Source organism: Aquarana catesbeiana, linkage group LG02 (genome assembly GCF_042186555.1).
Source record: "Aquarana catesbeiana isolate 2022-GZ linkage group LG02, ASM4218655v1, whole genome shotgun sequence".
NCBI lineage: Eukaryota > Metazoa > Chordata > Amphibia > Anura > Ranidae > Aquarana > Aquarana catesbeiana.
The window spans coordinates 550447034-550470609 of NC_133325.1; the positions used below are offsets into that span (position 1 = coordinate 550447034).

The 23576-nt window shown below is 42.7% G+C and overlaps 1 protein-coding gene across 1 annotated transcript in view; it reads left to right on the forward strand.

The window, feature by feature from the left end:
- Window positions 1–7418: 7418 nt before the first annotated feature.
- The window catches only part of MDFI (MyoD family inhibitor), a 97820-nt gene continuing 81662 nt past the window's right edge, over window positions 7419–23576 (forward strand). Inside the window, 1 exon segment of the mRNA XM_073617999.1 lies at window positions 7419–7565. The gene's annotated coding sequence lies outside the window, so the exon portion shown is untranslated.

The window sequence follows — 23576 nt, forward strand, 5'->3', positions numbered from 1 at the left end:
CTAAAAACCAGATACGAACTGACTACATGCACTGAAAAACAGATACGAACCTACAAGCACAAACTGAAGAGCAGTAACGGACTGAAAAGCACGAGGCTGAAAAGCTCGAATCGTCTCTCACCAAACTTCTACTAACACAAGATAAACACGAGATTAGCAGCCCAAAGGGTGGCACACTATTGAACTTCCCTTTCATAGTGCCATCGTACACGTTGTTCATCAGCGCATTCTTGGCGATCAGAATTTCCGACAACATTTGTGCGACAATGTGTAGGCGAGACAAGTTTGAGCCAACATCCATCGGAAAAAAATCCAGGATTTTGTTGTCGGAATGCCCGATCATGTGTACGGGGCATTAATCTTTTTTAGCATCCCTGAATTTGTTTTTAAATGTCTTATTGCATTCTTTGTAGTGTTGGAATGCTGACAATGACCCCCCACTTTATATTTTATAAAGGCCATTTTTTTCTCTTTAATAAGACTTTTACGTTACGGTTTAACCACCCAGGTTTAACCTTCGCTCTTCTATTTTTTTTGCCCATTGGAATGCACTGTGTGATACCTTTGTTTAATATGTTCCTAAAGCATTTTTTTTTTTCCTCCGTGTTTAATGTTTCTAGGATTTGGTCCCAATTGATGTCTTGTAGTATTGAGTGCAGTTCAGAAAAGTTTGCTTTTTGTTAACAGGTCAAACGGAGAGGGTGAATCTCCTTAACGGGACCGCAATAAAAACTGACAGGTGTTCTAATCCCTCCACTCTATCCAAAACTAAAAAAAGTTTTGCCTTTAGTTATACTTTAACGATCACTGATATAGATATTGTACCTATCTGAGTAATAAAACTCAATTCACAATATTTTTTAGTATAAAAGTAAAAGAGGGCAACAAAAAACTAGTGTGATATTTGACACTGTTTTTGATAAACGAACACATTAATATTTGGTTTGATAGCTGTAGTAGCAATTCTTAATGAATTCTGAAGGTTCTCATCAAATATTGTGGTTCTAATATCAGTCGCTGTAAATCTGAGGGGTAGATCTGAAATGAGGGGAAGCTCTGCTGATTTTATTATCCAATCATGTGCAAGCTAAAATGCAGTTTTTTATTTTCCTTGCATGTCCCCCTTGGATTTATAGCGACTGCACTTCCAAGTGCACCTTCAGTGCAATTTCAAGTGCACTTTACACTTGTAGTTTGCACTTATAGTGCAAAGAGGATTTGCCTTTAGTAAATAACCCCCACTGTCAGATTTTTCTTCGGTCGCATTTAAACACAAGTCTAAAGGCATATTTTTTTAAATATTACAAAATGGGCCACAGGTTGACTTACATCATTTCCTATAAACATACTTTTTAACATTTTAAAATAATAATACTGTCTGGAGCAAATTAATGTATTGGTAAAATACAGTCTCAAAGTTCCATACATTGCACCCACTGATTGGACACTGGAAAAGCAGCAGCAGACTGATGAAGTTATCACTGAGCTTTTTTCTCCTATTGGCTCATGTGCACTGCCAAAGAGCTTCACTGGCCCTTATTGCTATTTCTTCCTCTCAAAGACACAATCTTTCTATACTAGTGATTACAGAATCAGATATTAAAATGAGTCTAAGTACTGTGTTTAATTTAAAAATACTTTTAGAGCTGGACTCTACTCAGCCATAAATACATATAGTATTAGTATGTGGTCCTTCACTTCCTCCCTATTGGCTTAAATGATTGTCTAGTCCAGGAAAAGTTTCAAGCAAAAGGAATACCTTCAAGTAAGAGGAATTACTCTATTCCTTAGTCCCCTGGCAGCTCTCTTCCACTTTCCCCCACTCTCTTTCACTCCCACACTCTGCTACCACTATGTGGGCAGGCCCTTGATGTCATCACGCTAAGTGCAAGACCACTGTCACTTACAACAGTTTTAATCACTGACTCAAGCTAGCTTTATACATTTTTTGAATGAATACAGTACATATCTGCATTAAATTATATTTTTATATCTGATATTATTTAAGCTTTAAAGTATAACTAAACCCAGAAACAGAAATGTAACCTATTGAACTTTACCAGTCTTTAGATGTAGTCACTTGTTATCTTCCTTCTATAAACTACTAATCCCACCAGCCCTTATGTAATGGAGAAGAACAAAGGCATACACATTTGAAGTCCAGCCTTGGGAGGGCTGAGCCTCTATCCCCTGAAGATGCTTGTTACAGAGTAATGCATTGGGCAAGGCTGGACACGTGACTTTGTTAAGCCCGCAGATGTTGGATCAAGCAGTGCATATTGTATTAAAATTTGCGCTGTTGGAATTCTTGGATATTGTAAGTGCAGTCTTATTAATAAATTCAAGACATTTTTATCTCACTACACTATGGATCCTTTCTGTTTGTTTATTCCTCCGATTGGGTGTACCATCTAGAAACTATTGCTGGAGTATTACATCCAGATTAATTGATGCTGCAAGACAGCAAGACGTTGTTTGATCTCCATGTGGGATCAGGAGCTTGTGTTAACACCAGGGCTTTTTGTCAGCAGGAACTAGGGGGAACTCAGTTCCACCACCTCTGGCTCAGGTCTTCTGCTCCCTGCTCACCACTATCACGTGGTAACACTGAAGTCCAGCTTCTGCATTTACAAGTGATAGCTTATCTCCCAGTAGCTCCCACAGGTCAGAACTCCTGCGCAGATCCCACTGAGTGCCGGACAGGAACAAGGGAGATACAGAACAGGTGCCCAGGGTTCAGTGCAGTCATGGGCAGGAGAGGGTGCGTGGTAGGCTGCACCCTCTGTGGTCTCCATTTTTTCCCTGGTGGCCAGTTATTGATGCTCCTACTGCATAATCTCCCTTGCAAGTGACTGTAACATAGTATAGTATGCTGGGAGGTACTACAGCCAGATAGGTGTTTCAGCTTAATATTGCAACAAAGGTAAGATATATGACAGATATTGGAGCTTTTAAGGAGGGGGGAGAAAATGAGGGCAGTGGAGGGAGGGGGTTGTATGCAGAGGGAAGAGCTGCTATTTTATGCCATTTGGCAGATATGTGAGTGTGGCAGGCATGGTTGACTTCCTGCACCTATTCTCTAAGAAAAAAAGCCCTGGTTAACACTATGGAGGAGAAGAACATGTTGTGGTTCTGTTTGGGACTTCTGCATTGGAAATGTTGCTCGTAATTTATGAATATTGTGTATTGATCACTTTTATGTTTGGATATTCCTTAAGGGGCAGCACAACTTAGTTAATATTGTTGTATGTTAGCACAACTTGTATCTAGATTGTTTTTAGGTGCTGCAGTCAATAATAATTTTACACTAAGCGCAGGGGTATTTTTTTGAAAATAATAAGGGTTACATCTAGCAAGTACAAATGCACAAATTAGGGAAATTTCCCAACAGAAAGTGAGTGAAAATCTTTCCAATGTAAGGGTAATCCCTTCTTGGACAGTGTCAAAGGAACAAGAGTCCCTAATGAAAGATTTCCTCCTTATTTCTGTTCTCTTGGAAACTTACCCTCACTTTCATTTCCGATTACATTAGTCAGGACAGTTAGAGAAAGTGAATCTCCCTAACAAAGTTGGACACCAATTACAATAAACAAACCTGACAGTGGTTCTAAATCCTCACTACTCTATCCAAATGAAGAAAACGCCTTAGGGTTGGAGCATGGACAGCCATTGTGCCCTTTACATGCCTGTGATCGAGCTGTCATTAGAAAGTGTAACTACAGCAAAAATGCACAGAGCCAGTCAGGGTAGCTCAGTGCCTTGTGATTGCTGTGAACCAATCACAGCATCACAAGTGTAAACAAAAAAATGTAAACTCCACTTTCTGTCGCTGCCTCCAATTACTTCTTCGTATGTAAGTAACACTGCTGCTCCCATTAACCACCAATAAAAGGAGGGCCTCCAAATTATCTCGATGTCATCTTTAATGTCAAAAAAGGGTCAGACAGATACAGGCAATGGTAGACGTTTCACAAGCGATAGCTTGCTTGTTGCTTGGTTGTGAACAAGCAAGCCATTGCTTGTGAAATGTCTACCATTGCCTGTATCTGTCTGACCCTATTTTGACAATAAAGATGACATTGAGATAATTTGGAGTTCCAGTGTGCGACCAATTCCTTGTCTTGTTTGTCTTCCACGGTGGTGAGCCGAGGTCTGCACCTGTGATCCATCCTGCGCCTGAGTTAGCCTGGAGCGGTGTGCTTCTCTCTGTTCTTTGCGATGAAAGGAGGGCACATTAACCTCAAAGGAAGCAGAAAGAGCAGCTAGGGGGTGCACTGAACAGCAAGAGGACACACAAAGCAGTAAGGAGGCTTTGTGATTATTAATGGAGCACAATGACCACCAATGTTATGGTGAAAAAACGACACCAACATTTATGGGACACTCACCACAATCCACAATCATGGGAGAAACAAAATCCTGACCACTGAAATCTGCAAGCTGTTCTGTGCATTACTCCTGGCCCCTGCACTCTGTCCTAAATTAAGCTAAACTATTTTTGAGCTGTTTGTACTATCCTGGCATTTTAGAACCTCGAGAATTGGGAAAACGTAAACTAAAGCAGCCAGCACATGAAAAGGCAGTCAGAACATCATGGTTTTTTTTTAGAATTGTTGGTTGCTTTTTATTTGTATTGTAAAAATTAGAAAAAACAAAACAAAACGCAGTAGTTATTAAATACTAGCTAGTACTTAAGTGGTTAAAAAGTAGGGGCTATGCAAAATTCAGACCTTTTTGATCATGCATGTAAAGCTTTGTTTAAATTGTTCCCTGCGGTAAGATCTCTTTTTTTATGTAATAACATCTATATTATGTATATTTATGGAACAACATCTATATTAATGCATACAGTAGATTACTATTCGATAATCAAAACTATTAATTAAATATTGTACTAGAAGCTATTGCAAATTTGGGTCAAGCTGCAATGTGGTTTAAGGAGTGCAAGGGACTTGTTCTACCTACCTGCCTGGTTTACAAAGCTATTTGAAGACCATCTGTCCTTATCTGTGCATATTTTATGACTGAATACTGTTAGCTAGACCTATGTTACTACAGACTTGAGCGCCACTTGTGAATGTTAGATGCTCTTTGTCTGTTAAATTGGTACTTTTCTTTGGTTATTTGCATGACATTGAGTAGGGAACAAACAATGAATGAGTATCACACAAACCCATGTCTCCTTGTTAAAGTCCATGTTGATGAGTGGATGTTCCCGCCACACTTCAAGGGGTCCCAAACAACTTGTAGGTAATACAGATGGACCACACTTTCCATGACAATTGCTCATAATAGTTTCTAAACAGAATGCAACATTTACTAATGCTGCTTGATTGGCTAATATTGTAGGGCCCCAGTCAACACTACAGATTCAAAGTATAATAATGTGGGACTTTTACCAACTTTATATACTACAATTCTAAGTTTTCAATAAATTGTTAACATTTACTGGGTTAAGTGTCAGATTACATTTTAGGGTTAAGTGTTAAAAATTGCCAATGTTTCTGCAAAACGCCTCCCCCAAACCCTTGATACTCACCTTTCTTGTGCTCCTTCATTGCCTTGTAGGCCATTCTCCTCTGGTACTGAAATCAGTGGGGTTGGCAAACCCAGTGGAACTGGGTGCTGGCCTGGGTAGAAGTCCCGTAGAAGTGTCGAGTAGTGTTGCCAGCTGTGACAAAGAAAGAAACAGAGAAGGAGCAAAGACAAGGTGAGTATAATACGCTCAGAGGATGGAAATTTTACAGAGACACCTTCACTTTGTGCTGCATAGACAAGGTGACAGTGTATCTTTCAGGATTAATTAAGTGTTGGGTTAGGGCTCTGTCACTGGGGTGAAGGGGGCAAACTGCTGCAGGTATGAAGTGCACCTATTGGTAATGTGCCTGCAACAGCTTCTCAAATCTTCTTGTCGCAGCTAAATCTCTGGCCATTCTGACAGGAAAAGATTTGATACTTCCTGATAGCCCCTTCCTACCTCCTGTACATTCCAATTGGCCAGAGAGGCTACCCATCATAGTGATGGATCAATATTAATGTATGGGAGTAGGGCATAATGGCAAGCTTTATCACTATTTGGAAATGCATGGGCTTTGCCTGTTAGAACCAACCATGACAGGAGGTGCCTGCACGTCACACCTGCAGTAGCTTCCCCTTTTTTCCTGTGACAGAGTCTCTTTAGGTTAAATATCAAAGGCTAAATACACTTTTTTGGAAAAAAAGACAAAGTCTGGAAGAGTCTGGAAAGCTGTGATCGGTGGATTGAAGTTGCAATACACAGGCTCCTGCAGACTCTCTATGCAGCTGCTGGTCCGTACTGAGTCAATAGACTATGAGTGCAATGACATCACTACACTTGTGTTCCATTGAGAACTACAAGTCCCTCTGTCTCGCAATTTCCTCTGAATGAATGATGCAGCTGTGCAGGCAGAGCCACACACAGCTGTGCCAAATTTAAATTTGATAGGATCTGACAGGGATAAGAACCCCTGGCTCTTGTAAGGTTGGGGGGTGGTTTGAGTTTGGGGGCTGCAGACTCTGATTACATTTGATGTTACACCCTAAATATGGGTATGAAATATAACATGGTCAGAAAGATGGGGCTAGTCTTTAAGGCTAATTTAGTTGTTAAGGATTCATTTTCAGGGCTGGTTTAATTTTAGGTGTTGGGGCAAGGTTGAGGGTCAGATTTAGGGATCAGGTTAAGTATTAGACTTCAGGTGAAGGTAGGAGTAAGTTACAGGTTACAGGTCAGAGATGTGGTTTTTTTTTTCTGTGCTAAAAGCCGCACATTGAGAACTGCAATTACCAGACTCCTGGAACTGAAAACCAAAACAAAATAATATAGGGAAGATATATATAAAAGCGTGTGGCGATATATAATACTTATTTGTGTAATTTGCTATAGATGATGTTAAAATTTCTTATAAAAGTAAACCTATGTGCAAAAACATCAACATGTTTATGTGAAAAGAAACAAAACTTCATATAATAAAATATTGAATTAAAGTTGAGCATATCATCCTGTTTTGGGTAACATTTTGGCTTATCATGAACAAAAAGCACCACTTGTTTTGTGTGATTGGAAAGTAGACTTAAGTCTTGAGGCAAGGTTTTAAATAACACCTTGAAATTGTAAATACAAGCATTTATTTATGGATCGCTCTCTTAGAACCTGCTTATTACAGCCACATAAACTCCCACATTGTCCCCAGAGAGAAAACTCACAGACGTACTCCAGAGAGACTTCCAAACCAAGGAGTGAGAGAGGAGCAAGCAGTGGAAGCTAGGCAAAAGCACAGAGAGCCATAGAAAAACTGAAGGACGGAAAAGGGATCCAGGAGGCTTGAAGGTATGTGTAAAGGGGAGTAAATTGGAATAGTCTGCACGAAATTAAGTAATTGTAGCAAAAAGGTGTAGGGGGAGGCAGAGATCCATGAGTCAGACAGCCATAGGGAGGGAGGGTGAAACAGGAACGGAAAGACAGAAATCAAAATATTGGCATTTAAAGGAAATAGATGAAGAAGAAGAAGAGAGTAGAGGAGACTGAAAAGCAGTGAATACTGGTAAGTCTAAAAGCAGTTAAATAAGAACTTTCAGGATAGCTAGCACCAGCATCAAGGCAATAACGGTAAGTGATGGTATTAGGCTGTTAGTAGTTCGGAATGGACAGTTTTTTGTGGTTAGAAAGAAATAGATTGCATAAGAACATATGAAGTGCACTGTATAGGCTGACTGTGATTCACAAATAAAGTGCTGTAACATTACATGTATTACTGCAGACTGTATAGGATTGCAATTTATTTTTCCTACTGTTGTGCATTCTTTAATTTTATACTAAATAACCACTGACTTATTTTTCTTGGATGTAATGGAACTGGAATACAGGTCACTACTACATTTTTTCATGTTAAATTGGCACTTTAAAGTATACCTGTCATAAAAAAGTTATATGGGCTACTAAGGCTGACATGCTTCAAATAATTACTTGTGCCTGGTTTTCACTGGTTTCAATAATTCTTAAGTCACTGAAAAGAACAAGCATGCAGCAAGTGAAGTCAGAACCCCTGATCTGCGTACTTGTCAAAGGTTTGTGACAGCAATGACAGCCTACACATTCAGTAGGGACTAGCTTATTTTGATCAGTGTGTGGCTGTCTCTGCTAGATAGAAGTTGTTCGTTCTGTCGAAGAGACCTGCTGCAAATCATCGGTTGCAGCCACTGACCAGTGTATAATGACAGGGGTGGGTGTTGGTGTCAGAATGCAATCTCCCGGCAGGGGAATTCACCCATCCATCTCTAACTGTGTATGCTAGTTTAAGTATATGTTTCCTTAACTTGACAGTGCAGAGAGACATGTGCAATAATCCATACCATCCCATCAGATTTCACCTTTAATTGTTTTAAAATATGTAAAACAATTAAAGTTACTTGTTGATTATTGCCTACATTGCAACAGGCTCAACTCATATTGGTGCACTTAGTGCATGAATTTTGTGTTTGCAGATGCTCAGACCTTTGCTTACTCATGTTGTTTCCTGCACAATGCTCTATTCATCCTAAAGAATAGTAGATTTCCACTGCCAATTACAGCTGACAAAGTTGGTACATAACTGCAATCACAGATCTTAATGCCCATACAAGGGCAACCTTACTGCCCTAGTCACACTTTATTGCTTAATAAAAGAATTTTGGAAATAGCTTGGTTGAGCTTTTAACAAGTAAGGCTAAAGTTAAAGGATAAAACCCACAGACAAAAAGACAAAAATGTAATGTACCGTATGTAATATATTGCAACTTACAGTCCCTGTAAGGAGATGTGCTGGCTGCTTTAGTTTACGTTTTTCAAGCTAAGAATGCTTGCTTTCAACAAATAGAGATGTAGCGCTACTCCCGTAGGAGCCGCAGGGGTTACTTTACAACATTGGGGATACAGTGTTGGCAAGCACTACAGGGGAAAAACATTTGGGGGAACTCACTGCAAAAGGAGCAAACAGTTTGACCAGTCAGTGGGAAAAGCAAATAGAATTCTGGGATGCATCCCCAGAGGGATCACCAGCAGGAGGAAGAAGGTTCCCGATTCCCCCTATATAGATCTTTAGTGGGACCTCATTTAGAATACTGTGTCCAATTCTGGAGACCTCACTTACATAAAGATATTTATACAATAGAACGAGTCCAGAGACTGGTAACAAAAATGGTGAATGGTCTGGGGGATAAAACATATCGAGAGTGACTTCAGGAACTTAATATGTACAGTCTGGAGGAAAGAGGGGAAAGGGAAGACATGACATTATGACATACATTAAGGGGGTGAATAAGGTTCAGGAGGGCAGTTTTTTTAATATGAAACCAAAATCAAGAACACGGGGACATGACCTCAAACTAACTGGAGGAAAGTTCAAAAATAATCTTAGAAAGTATTATTTTACTGAAAGGGAAGTTGGTGCTTGGAATAAACTACAAGCAGAGGTAGTGAGGTAGTCAACAGTAAATAGCTTTAAACATGCTTGGGACAAACATAATTCTCCAGTTTCTTTTCTAAACAAAAAAGTATAGAAAAAAAAACAAAACAAAAAGCAAAACAAAACAAAAAAATGGGCAGACTCGATGGACTACTAAGCTTTTTTTTGCTGTCACTTTTCTATGTTCCGGGTCTTCCCAACTTCAGCCCTGCAGCCAGGCACACAACAGGCTCATTCACTCTTTCTCCAAAAACAGTCATGGGGATGTTGTTTTTCTTGTTTTTTTTTGGATAACTTGGATAGGGATGAGGGCAGTGGTGGGATACTCCAAGGATGAGAACTATGTACACTGAGGACTTTATCTGCCTTTCTGCTTTAAGTAGTACTAAAACCAATAGAGCAAAGTCTCTTCTCTTTAGTGGACAATATTTGGACAGCACACCAGCTACACACCAGCTGGTGTCCCCAAAGATCCACAGCTGACTATACTAGGCACCAGAGGGGTAGCTAGAGCACAAGGTCCTTAAGATCCAGTACTGTCTGTATCACAAGGACAGATGGGTGCCTCTTTCCAATTTTTCAAGTGATGCCCTCCAGTGATACCAGACCGATCTGTGTCAGACAGCTTCCCTCAGTCAGCTTCTTCTAAGCACCTGGGTCTCTGCATTCCTCCCTCAGGTCACCAACCTGAGGCATCCACAAGGCAGCCTGTGCCTGAGAGGGCAGCATGCCCCCCTCAGGCTACATTCCTCCACTCTGGGACAAGACCAAGAGCTCAGTGTGTTCACTGAATAAATACAGTCTCCCAGCATGCTATCAGAGCCTGCCTCTGTGGGATAAGCTATGTCCATGTATGGGCTAAGCTTTCATGCTTGGAATAAACAACGTACCACTGCCACTGTAATGCTCTTCCCTTCCCCCGGCACCCTCCTATATCCAAGCACACAGAGCCTGGGATCTATTTCCAACATCGTCCCAAAGATTTTGTTTATAGTTTCGATTACCCCCTCCCACTATCGAAATATCTTTGGGCATCTCCATACCATATGTATAAGATCTCCAAACCCCTGACATCTAGGACAATTAGCATTGGTTCTTCTTCCAAACAGAAACAATCTCTTAGACGTGTAATAAGCTCTGTGTATCAGCATCAAATGCAATACTTTCTGTGAGGGGGGTACTGATACCATCGGCCCCAACTCCAGTACTCTCCTCCACTGTTCGTGTGTTATCTCCCATATATCCTCTTCCCATCTCCACTTCTGGTTAGGGGGCTCTAAGCCCATATTAACTCTATTACGTATCTGTCCATATATTGTGGAAATAAGCCCTCTAGTCTTATCTGATTTAAATATCTTTTGGAAAAGGGGAGTTTTATCCCATTCTGGTATATGTCCCAAACTGAGCCGCCAAGGTATGTCTAAGCTGTAAATATCTATAGAATGAGTGGTGTGGTATATTATTTTCTTTTCTCAAATCCGAGAATGTTTTCAGGGTTTTCTCGTCATATAATTGGATCAACCTGGTTATACCCTGCACTGCCTATATTTTAATCTTTCCCATTGGTAGTAATTCCTGTAAATTTGTATTATCCCAGAGAGGGGTATGCTCCAACATCCCTGTATATCCCATCAGTATTTTTACTGTTTTCCATACCTTAGCTACCATCTATATTGTAGTGTTCTTATAGAGGAAAGAGTCTGCCACTAATGTGTCCACTAGTATATCATGCAAAGCTCCTACCAGTATTATTCTCCCGCTTGGGCTACCTCCACCCGTGATATCGCAACCCATTAAATGTGGCAACTGTGCTGCCAAGTAGGGATGAGCCGAACACCCCCCCTGTTCGGTTCGCACCAGAACATGCGAACAGGCAAAAAATTTGTTCAAACACGCGAACACCGTTAAAGTCTACGAACATGAATAATCAAAAGTGTTAATTTTAAAGGCTTATATGCAAGTTATTGTCATAAAAAGTGTTTGGAGACCTGGGTCCTGCCCCAGGGGACATGGATCAATGCAAAAAAAGTTTAAAAAACGGACGTTTTTTCAGGAGCAGTGATTTTAATAATGCTTAAAGTGAAACAATAAAAGTGTAATATCCCTTTAAATTCCATACCTGGGGGGGTGTCTATAGTATGCCTGTAAAGGGGCGCATGTTTCCCATTTTTAGAACAGTCTGACAGCAAAATGACATTTCAAAGGAAAAAAAGTCATTTAAAACTACTCATGGCTATTAATGCATTGCCGGCCTGACAATACACATAGAAGTTCATTGATAAAAACAGCATGGGAATTCCCCACAGGGGAACCCCGAACCAAAGAAAAAAAAATGACGTGAGTGGGGGGTCCTCCTAAATTCCATACCAGGCCCTTCAGGTCTGGTATGGATATTAAGGGGAACCCCGGCCAAATTTTTTTTAAAAATGACGTGGGGGGTCCCCTTAAATTCCATACCAGGCCCTTCATGTCTGGTATGGATATTAAGGGGAACCCCGGCCAAAATTTTAAAAAAAAATGGCGTAGGGTCCCCCTCAAAATCTATACCAGACCCTTCAGGTCTGGTGTGGATTTTAAGGGGAACCCCACGCCAAAAAAAAAAAAAAAAACGGCGTGGGGTCCCTCTAGAAATCCATACCAGACCCTTATCCAAGCACGCAACCTGGCAGGCCGCAGGAAAAGAGGGGGGACGAGAGAGCGCCCCCCCTCCTGAACCGTACCAGGCCACATGCCCTCAACATTGGGAGGGTGCTTTGGGGTAGCCCCCCAAAACACCTTGTCCCCATGTTGATGAGGACAAGGGCCTCATCCCCACAACACTGGCCGGTGGTTGTGGGGGTCTGCGGGCGAGGGGCTTATCGGAATCTGGAAGCCCCCTTTAACAAGGGGACCCCCAGATCCCGGCCCTCCCCCCTGTGTGAAATGGTAAGGGGGTACAAAAATACCCCTACCATTTCACTAAAAAACTGTCAAAAATGTTAAAAATGACAAGCGACAGTTTTTGACAATTCCTTTATTTAAATGCTTCTTCTTTCTTCTTTCTTCTATCTTCTATCTTCCTTCATCTTCTTCTTCCTCTGGTTCTTCTGGTTCTTCTGGTTCTTCCTCCGGTGTTCTTGTCCAGCATCTTCCTCCGCGGTGTCTTCTTCCCTTCTTCTCCTCGGGCCGCTCCGCATCCATGATGGCATGAAGGGAGGCTCCTGCTCTTCTCTTCATCTTTTTTTCTTCATCTTCTTGTCGTCATCTTCTTTTCGGGCTACTCCGCATCCATTATGGCATGGAGGGAGGCTCCCGCTGTGTGACGCTTCTCCTCTTCTGACGGTTCTTAAATCACGGGGGGGGCCACCCAGTGACCCCGCCCCTCACTGATGCACGGGGACATGACAGGACTTCCCTGTGGTATTCCCCGTGACACCACAGGGAAGTCCTGTCAAGTCAACGTGCATCAGAGGGGGGCGGGGTCACCAGGTGGCCCCACCCCCCCATTATTTAAGAACCGTCAGAAGAGGAGAAGCGTCACACAATGGGAGCCTCCCTCCATGCCATCATGGATGTGGATGGATTTGCCCCCAGCCTCGCCAATCTCTTTATGGCGCTATGGGAGGAGGATGTCGTCTATCCATTACAGCGACCTGAGCTGTGTCTATGGGCCAGGTATATAGACGACGTCCTTCTCCTATGGAAGGGTGATGAAGAAACCCTCCATGATTTTATGGCTACTCTGAATAACAACGAAAGGGGTATTGTTCTTACATATGAAATGAGCACAGTCTCAACTCACTTTTTAGACCTGGAGATTTCCATAGCTGACCGTCGCATTGTGACCACCGCATTTTTCAAACCGACGGACAGAAATGGTTATATCTCTACTGATAGCTGTCATTATGGTCCCTGGCTGGACTCTGTCCCACGTAGCCAATTGCTACGAATTCGTAGAAATTGTACTAATCCTTTGGACTTTACAAGGCAAGCCCAATTCCTAAAAGAACGCTTTGTTGAGAAAGGTTACCAACCGTCACTGATAGATCAAGAAATAACCAGGGTATCACTCATTGACCGGGACACACTTATTACTGTACAACCAAAACCTTCTGCAAATCATAGGTTTAAATGGTCACTGTTTACACAATTTCAGTTCAACATAGACAAATTAAGCACATTTTGAACCGTTATTGGAGTGTCCGGAGAAATGACCCTATACTAGGTCCGGTGCTTCCCACCAGAGCAGGAGTTACATTCAGGGGAGCTGATTCTTTATGGAACCGCATTTCCCACAATGTCATCGAGGTCCCTACCAAACCATCGTTTTTTCCTGAAGCTAAAGGGTACCACCCCTGTAAAAGGTGCAATGTATGTACTCACAATCTTCTAGGACAGAGAAAATCTGAGACATTCCAGTCCTCAGTTACTTCTACCATCTACCACATGAAACACTTTGCTACATGTACTACCCGCTACATAGTATATCTTATTACATGTTTGTGTAATAAACAATACGTAGGTCGGACCATAAGAACATTTAGCACTAGAGTAAATGAGCACATTACTGCCATTAAACTAGGCCGCACCAACCACAGTGTCCCTCGCCATTTTCTTCAGTTCCACGTCAGGAACTCGAGGGGCACTAAGTTTCAAGTCATAGATAAATTTGTCCCGCACTGGAGAGGTGGTCCATGCACCAGGGGAGTGTCTAAACTTGAAACCTTCAGGATTTTCCAGTTAAAAAGCTATTCCCCTTACGGGTTAAACATTGAATGGGACATAAATGCGTTTATAAACAAATCCTAGTTTGTGGCAACTTTCAAGTCCTTTACACACTATGGGGTTCTTACCCCTATATATAACTTTCTTCCCCCTGTTATGCAACCCTGGGGCTTAGGACCTTGTTCGGATCCCCAGAGTTGGATAACGGGTAGTTAAAATATTTGGGTATATGGGCGTGGCTTGGATACCTTATATGTTTTTTGGGCCAGCCACTTTATATGACCAGATATGGAGGTTTCTTGTTTTCCTTTTCCTTTTTCCCCTTTTTATAAGTTCATATTCATATATATATTTTACTTATCATTTTAGCTTTATAGATGTTCTTTGTCAATTCCCAAGTATACTGTAGTTATCTCTATGGGACATCTATGCTTAATATAATGTTTTATAACATCTGTTTGCAGATGTGTAGTTTTATAGCACGATGTCAATTTGTGTGGCTCTATAGCACAATGCCAATGTGGGACACATATGTACACTAATGCGAGATCATCCTTTCTAATCAGGGGGTGTTCTGTGTGTCCTATTCTGACAGCTATATACCCAGTTTTGGTGCCCTGTTGGATGCGCATAATGATTGTTTTTAGGATATTTTCAGTCCTTTATTTGTCCTTTTTCTCCTACCAGCTTTTTGTTTACACTTCCATAGACACAGGAAGTGACTGGGATACGAGCGCCCGGCTCGGCTGCACAATGACGCTGATTGCAGGCGGCAGGGTGGAGTTAGTTCACCCTCCGCTGTATCTCCTCACTGGTTCCTTTCAGTTTAAAAGTGAGGCTTGGAGCGCAGCCGCCGTTGCGCGATGACATCATCCCTAATGACGCCGGCATGTGACCTAGCACCCGAAGCCTTGATTGGCTGGTCTTATCACATGCTTCAAGGACGAAGGTTACACACTCAATATTTATCTCTGATTGGTCTGTTTAGTTATCCAGCGGCGGCACACAGCTGATTGCCATTTTCATTTATATTTGTATATGTGAGCGTGGTACCAGGTATAAGGCTTTATGCCCCAGTAGAAGGACTATCGTCCGAAACATATTGGGTTGCTGAAGCCGTTACCCTGTTACCACGCGATTTTTTATCTGATTTGTGATCACTACTTTTATCCATTTTTATGTGATGCTTGTGAAGTATCCCTTTTTCTTTGATGGTTTCCAATAAACCTTTTTTTACTGGTTCATGCACCATGTGAAGATTCTTTCTTTTCCCTGCATGAATCCTTATTTGACGTGGTGAAAGCTGCACTTCTCAGCCACCTGTTCGCTGCAAGAGGGGAATCCTTCCATCCATTGAGGATCCAAAAACCATCCCTTATTCAAGGCCGCCTCGGATAAGATTACTGGAACCCACCACCAGCGCCTTTCAGCAAGCATTCCCAGGATCGGTAGATCCACAAGCCTGAATGACACCCCGCCGTACGGTGAGCGTGTCCATCCCATCTGGTAAGCGCATTTACCCCCTATATTTACGCGTGGACCCCGAATACATGAAGATTACCCACTCGATTTAAGAACATCATTCACATGTGTTTTCCTCTCACTTTAAACACCACATTGTCTTTGTTGATGAATTCATATTGCACTATGGACATTGCTCCTAACAACTGAAGTTTGTGTTTTTACGTCATTTAATGTGATTTGTAATCACCACTATGTGTACGATTGATTACTACACACATCCTAAATATATTTAGGATGGCCATTCACTCCTTCATTTCCATTTTTTTCCATTTCACTTAGCGCTGCATTTATTATTTTTTGTTTACATGGATGTGGAGCGGCCTGAAAAGAAGATGAAGACAAGAAGATGAAGAGAAGAAGATGAAGAGAAGAAGATGAAGAGAAGAGCGGGAGCCTCCCTTCATGCCATCATGGATGCGGAGCGGCCCGAGGAGAAGAAGGGAAGAAGACGCCGACACCGCGGAGGAAGATGCTGGACGAGAACACCGGAGGAAGAACCAGAAGAACCAGAAGAAGAAGAAGATGGAGGAAGAAACCGAAGGTAAATAGAAGATAGAAGAAAGAAGAAGCATTTAAATAAAGGAATTGTCAAAAACTGTCTCTTGTCATTTTTAACATTTTTGACAGTTTTTTAGTGAAATGGCAGGCCTTACCATTTCACACAGGGGGGAGTGCCAGGATCTGGGGGTCCCCTTGTTAAAGGGGGCTTCCAGATTCCAATAAGCCCCCCGCCCGCAGACCCCCACAACCACCGGACAGGGTTGTGGGGATGAGGCCCTTGTCCTCATCAACATGGGGACAAGGTGGTTTGGGGGGCTACCCCAAAGCACCCTCCCAATGTTGAGGGCATGTGGCCTTGTATGGTTCAGGAGGGGGGCGCTCTCTCATCCCCCCTCTTTTCCTGCGGCCTGCCAGGTTGCGTGCTCAGATAAGGGTCTGGTATGGATTTTTGGGGGGACCCCACGCCATTTTTTTAAAAAATTTTGGCGCTGGGTTCCCCTTAAAATCCATACCAGACCTGAAGGGCCTGATATGGAATTTAGGGAGACCCTTCGCGTAATTTTTTTAGTTCATTTTGGCCAGGGTTCCCCTTAATATCCATACCAGACCTGAAGGGCCTGGTATGGAATTTAGGGGGATCCCCCATGTCATTTTTTTTTTAATTTTGGTTTGGGGTTCCCCTGTGGGGAATTCCCATGCCGTTTTATCAATGAACTTCTATGTGTATTGTCGGACCGGCAATTCATTAATAGCCGCGAGTAGTTTACAGTAAATGACTTTTTTCCTTTGAAATGTCATTTTGCTGTCAGACTGTTCTAAACACGGGAAACATGCGCCCCTTTACAGGCATACTATAGACATCCCCTAGTTACGAAATTTAAAGGGATATTACACTTTTATTGTTTCACTTTAAGCATTATTAAAATCACTGCTCCCGAAAAAACGTCAGTTTTTAAAACTTTTTTTTGTATTAATCCATGTCCCCTGGGGCAGGACCCAGGTCCCCAAACACTTTTTATGACAATACCATGAATATAAGCCTTTAAAATTAGCACTTTTGATTTCTCCCATAGACTTTTAAAGGGTGTTCCGCGGCATTCAAATTTGCCACGAACACCCCAAATTGTTCGCCGTTCGGCAAACTTGCGAACAGCCCATGTTCGAGCCGAACATGAGTTCGACTCGAACTCGAAGCTCATCCCTACTGCCAAGTAATAACTCTAGGGGTAAGGTACTGCTAGGCCCCCCTCCTTCGTCTGTAATTGCAATGTTTGAAGCCGAATCCTTGCCTGACCCTCTTTCCAAATCAGCTCTCGAGAGTTTCACATTTTTTAAACCATTTTTTACATATCCACACTGGAGAGTTATGTAACATATATAACAATTGTGGCATCCATATCATCTTAATCAAACTGCACCGACCCGCTACTGACAAAGGAAGCCGGCTCCAAACTTAACACTTTTGTTTAAATGTATTCAGTAATGGTATTATATTTTTATTAATATATTGGTTAGGGTCTGTTGTTAAATATATCCCAAGGTATTTCATTGTATCTACCACCTCCATTTCATATAATGCAATTCTTTCTTTTCCCAGCTTCCTTTGGAACCCTTTTATCCCTGTGCTTGACCTTATTGCGATTGCCAGTGGCTCCATTGCAAGTGCAAAAAGCACCTGTCTCGTCCCTCAACTCATTTCTATTTTTTCTGAGTATTCATTATTAATTATTACTTTGGCGCTTGGGTCTTTATACATCATTTTTATCCATCCGATAAAAGAAGGTCCAAACCCAAATCTCTACAGAACACACCAGATATATTCAATATCAAAAGCCTTCGTCACAACTAAGGACAAAACGGCTCTTGATCCCATATTATCTGATGGGGTCTGGATGTTCAGGAATGCCCTTCTGATATTCATGCTGGTAGATCTACCAGTGATAAATCCCGTTTGATCTGGGTGTATGAGTTTTGTGATAATCTTATTCAACCTGTCTGATAATACCCTAGCTAGTATTTTAACATCCGAACATAACAGGGATATCGGTCTATACAAAGCTACATCTAATGGGTCCTTCCCCTCTTTATGTATCACAATAATTGCCTCCAACATCGAAATGGGTAATTTCCCCTCTATCGCCACTCCCCTCAGTGTCCTAAGCAGCTCTGGGAGTAATACCTCCCCATAATATTTATACGTCTCCACCAGGAGACCGTCTGGCCCCGGGTAATTTTGATTAGCCATCCCAGCCACTGCCTGTTATAGTTCCCTCAGAGTTATTGGGGCTTCCAAATCTTCCCTGTCCTCTTGGGTAATAGTTGGTATCTCCACATTCTCTAAAAAATTACCTATTTCTCCTTCCTCACCCACCCCCTGGGATCTATTCAGTTCTTTATAAAAGGCACTAAATGTTTCCGCTATCTCTATTCCAAGGGAAGAAATCCCTCCGTTTATAGTCCTGATTGTAGATATAGCAGAAGGAGGGGAGTTAGCTTTCACTAAATGGGCCAACATTCTTCCCACACCTTCCCCCTCTCCGAAGGAACGTTGCCTCTGAAACAATTGCCTATTCTCTTCTCTTCTTGCTATTTTGTATCCCTGCTAGGGATGAGCTTTCTGTTCAGGTCGAACATGAGTTCGACTCGAACATTGGCTGTTCGCCCGTTTGTCGAAAACCGAACATTTTGGGCCATTCGCGCCAAATTAGAGCGGCGCGTAATGACCCATAATGCACTGCGGGAGCGCAGTGCATTGCTGTATGATGATTGGCCAGAGCATGCACCATGACCTGCATGCTTTGGCCAATCACAGCGCCCTCAGCTAAGAGAGCCATAATTGGCCAAAGGCAGGGTGCCTTTCACCAATCATGGCTCAGGGTAATGTGTTGTTGCCGGCGTGGACAGAGAGAGTGTCATATAGATAGGCAGGCAGATTATTCAGTTAGCCGCAGTGTATTTCATATATATATATATATATACAGTGAGTCTAATATATATATATATATATATATATATATATATATATATATATATATGTATATATATATATATATATATATATATATATATATATATGTATATATATATATCCACTGCATACAGTTTTTATCTAGATCTCACTGCTGTCCGTTCCTGGTGTACTGTTTCTACTATACTTCTGGCAGGCAGGTGATTCAGTTAGCTGCAGTGCATTTCATATATATATATATATATATATATATATATATATATATATATATAGTCAGTCTAGTATATATATATATCCACTGCATACAGTTTAGCTAGATCTCACTGCGGTCCGTTCCTGGTGTACTGTTTTTACTACACTTCTGGCAGGCAGGTGATTCTGTTAGCTGCAGTGTATTTCATATATATATAGTCAGTCTAGTATATATATATATATATATATATATATATATATATATATATATATATATATATATACATATATATATATATCCACTGCATACAGTTTAGCTAGATCTCACTGCAGGCCGTTCCTGGTGTACTGTTTCTAATATACTTCAGGCAGGCAGGTGATTCAGTGATCTGCAGTGCATAAAATATATATACAGTCTCCTACATATATATATCCACTGCATTCTAGTCTAGCCAAGCCTACATCTGACTGCAGGCCATTCCTGGTGTACTTTTTCAAATACACTTTCAGGCAGGCAGGCAGGCAGATGATTCAGTGATCTGCAGTGCATAAAATATATATACAGTCTCCTACATATATATATCCACTGCATTCTAGTCTAACCAAGCCTATATCTGACTGCAGGCCGTTCCTGGTGTACATTTTCAAATACACTTTCAGGCAGGCAGGCAGTTGATTGAGTGATCTGCAGTGCATAAAATATATATACAGTCTCCTACATAAATATATCCACTGCATTCTAGTCTAGCCAAGCCTATATCTGACTGCAGGCCGTTCCTAGTGTACGTTTTCAAATATACTTTCAGGCAGGCAGGCGATTCAGTGATCTGCAGTGCATAAAATATATATACAGTCTTCTACATATATATATATCCACTGCATTCTAGTCTAGCCAAGCCTATATCTGACTGCAGGCTGTTCCTGGTGTAGGTTTTCAAATCCACTTTCAGGCAGGCAGGCAGGCAGGCGATTCAGTGATCTGCAGTGCATAAAATATATATACAGTCTCCTACATATATAAATCCAATGCATTCTAGTCTAGCCAAGCCTATATCTGACTGCAGGTAGTTCCTGGTGTATGTTTTCAAATACACTTTCAGGCAGGCAGGCAGGTGATTCAGTGATCTGCAGTGCATAAAATATATATACAGTCTCCTACATATATATATATCCACTGCATTCTAGTGTAGCCAAGCCTATATCTGACTGCAGGCCGTTCCTGGTGTACGTTTTCAAATACACTTTCAGGCAGGCAGGTGATTCCATGATCTGCAGTGCATAAAATATATATACAGTCTCCTACATATATATATCCACTGCATTTTAATCTAGCCAAGCCTATATCTGACTGCAGGTCATTCCTGGTGTACGTTTTCAAATACATTTTCGGGCAGGCAGGTGATTCAATGATCTGCAGTGCATAAAATGCAGTGGATATATATATATGTAGGAGACTGTATATATATATATATATATATACAGTCTCCTACATATATATATATATATATATATATATATATATCCACTGCATTCTAGTCTAGCCAAACCTATATCTGACTGCAGGCTGTTCCTGGTGTATTTTTTCTAGTAAACTTCAGGCGGTGTTTTGCTAATAACATTTTACAGCATGTCTGGAAGGCCACCAAGGAGAGGCAGACGCTCACAAGCCACTAAAAGAGGGCAAGCAGGCTCTGTGTCTACAGCCAACAGTGCTGGCCGTGGACATGGTGCATCCCCAGCACGTGGCCGTGGGGCACGCTTGTCCTTTTTTTCGGGAGCTGGCCATGTTGATCCACAACATGCAGAAGAGTTGGTAGAGTGGATAACCAAGCCATCCCCATCCTCCTCATCCTCTGTCATCCAGGCTCAGATTAGTTTGCCTGCCAATGCAGCTGCCAAAGCAGTCTATTCCATCAGCTCAATGTCATCAGTCACTCCTTCCCTAGCCCCACCATCATGCACGGAGGAGTCCCACGAACTGTTCGACCACAGTGTCGGGTACATGCTGCAGGAGGATGCGCAGCGTTTTGAAGGCTCCGATGGTGGTACCCAGGTTGAGGAAGGCAGTAACATGAGCCCAGAGAGAGGGGGTGCCCAAGAAGGACAAGAAACTGGCATGTTCCCCCAGCTGCAGCATACTGCCAGGTTTGCTCCAGTGATGAGGAGGGAGGGGATGATGAGGTCACTAACTCGTGTGTGCCTGATAGAAGAGAGGAGGAGGAGGAGGCACATCTCCAAGGAGGCAGGATGCCCTCCAGGGGCCAGTTTAAGGGCAGCCACCCGACTGCATCACACGGCAGAGCTCCACATGTGCAGGGCGCTGCTGACTCCCCGCATATTTTGAAAAGTTCTTGTGTGGGCCTTTTTTAATACGTGTGCAGCAGATCACACTGTTGCTGCTTGCAACATATGTCTGAAGCATATCAAGCATGGCCAAAACAGCAGCCGCTTGGGCACCACATGCTTGACAGTACTTAAAAGACCCACACCAAAGAACAAGGCAGACCTCTCCTTGCTCCTCATCAGCTGGGATCTCCAACCCCACTATACCTTCAGTCCTCTCAGAAACCTGCACTGAGAGGAATGAAGGTATAGAATTAGGTGTTACAAGTACTTGTGGGCAATCTGCTATCACTACACCAACATCCGATTGTAGCAGGCAAATTTCCCTACCCCAGTTGCTAAACCGTCAAAAGAAATTCAGTCCCAGCTATCCACATGCTCAGCGGCTGAATGCTACCTTGGCTAAATTGCTAGCACTCCAACTGCCGCATTTTCAGCTGGTAGAATCTGCCCCCTTTCGTGAATTTGTGGAATGTGCAAAACCTCAGTGGCAGGTTCCCAAACACCATTTCTTTTCACGGAAGGCCATTCCGGCTCTCTACTGGCATGTGGAAGGCAATGTCTTGGCCTCATTGAACAGGGCGGTCAGCGGTAAGGTGCATATTACCACTGACTCATGGTCCAGCAGGCATGGACAAGGACGTTACCTTTCTTTCATGGCGCACTGGGTAAGTCTGCTGGCAGCTGGGAAGGATGCAGGACAGGGTGCAGTATTTTTGGAGCTTGTTCCGCCACCACACCTCCAAAATGCTAGTAGTGGTGATTCTGCCACACTTCTCTTCTCCACCCCCTCCTCTTCTTCTTCCTCTATGGCCTCTTCCTCTACAGATTTCTCCTCTGAACCAGCTGTGGTCCGCAAGCACTCAGGCAAAAAGATGCCATGCAGTGCTTGAGTTGGTCTGCTTAGGGGACAGGAGCTACACTGGGGCAGAAATTCTGTCAGTTCTGCAGGGGCAGACTCAGAGGTGGTTGATGCCATGCCAGCTTCAGGCAGGAATAGTGGTTTGCGACAATGGCACCAACCTCCTCTCCGCCCTCCGACAGGGACACTTGACCCATGTTCCCTGTTTGGCTCACGTCCTTAATATGGCGGTGCAGTGGTTCTTGTACAGGTACCCAGGCTTACAGGATCTCCTGAGGCAGGCCAGGAAAGAATGTGGGCATTTCCACTGGTCATATAATACCAGTGCTCGGCTGACTGTACTTCAAAAGGAATGCACCCTGCCCAAGAACTGCCTCATTTGTGATATGCCCACCAGGTGAAACTCAACGTTGGCAATGCTGCAGTGGTTGCACATGCAGCAGAGGGTACCTGTGTGAGTATGGCACCAGGACAGGGTCAGGGGAGCTTGGCTTTTTTTCGCCACGCCAGTGGCTACTGATCAAGGATGCATGCACTGTCCTGTCACCATTTGAGGAGGCCACGAGGATGGTGAGCAGTGACAGTGCATGCATCAATGATACTGTCCCTCTTGTCTTCCTGTTGGAGCACACGCTTCGTGGAATAATGGACAGTGCACTTGAGGCAGAACAGAGGGAGGAAGAGGAGGACTTCCTTACCTCTCAAGGCCCCCTTTATCCTGACAGTATTCCTGCGGGCCTGCCAATCACACAGGAAGAGGAGGAGGAGGATGAGGATTGTGTCAGCATGGAGGTGGAGTCTGGCACTTAACATCAGCAGCAGTCTTCAAGGGATCGTTTTCAGTCCCCAGAAACCCATGGACTTGTATGTGGCTGGGAGGAGGTGGCTGTGGATTATGTCATCCTTAGTGACCCAGAGGACTCCGGATCAAATGCCTCAGCAAACCTTTGCTGCATGGCCTCCCCGATCCTGCAAAGCCTGTGAAAGGACCCTCGGATTCGTGGTATCAAGGAGAGGG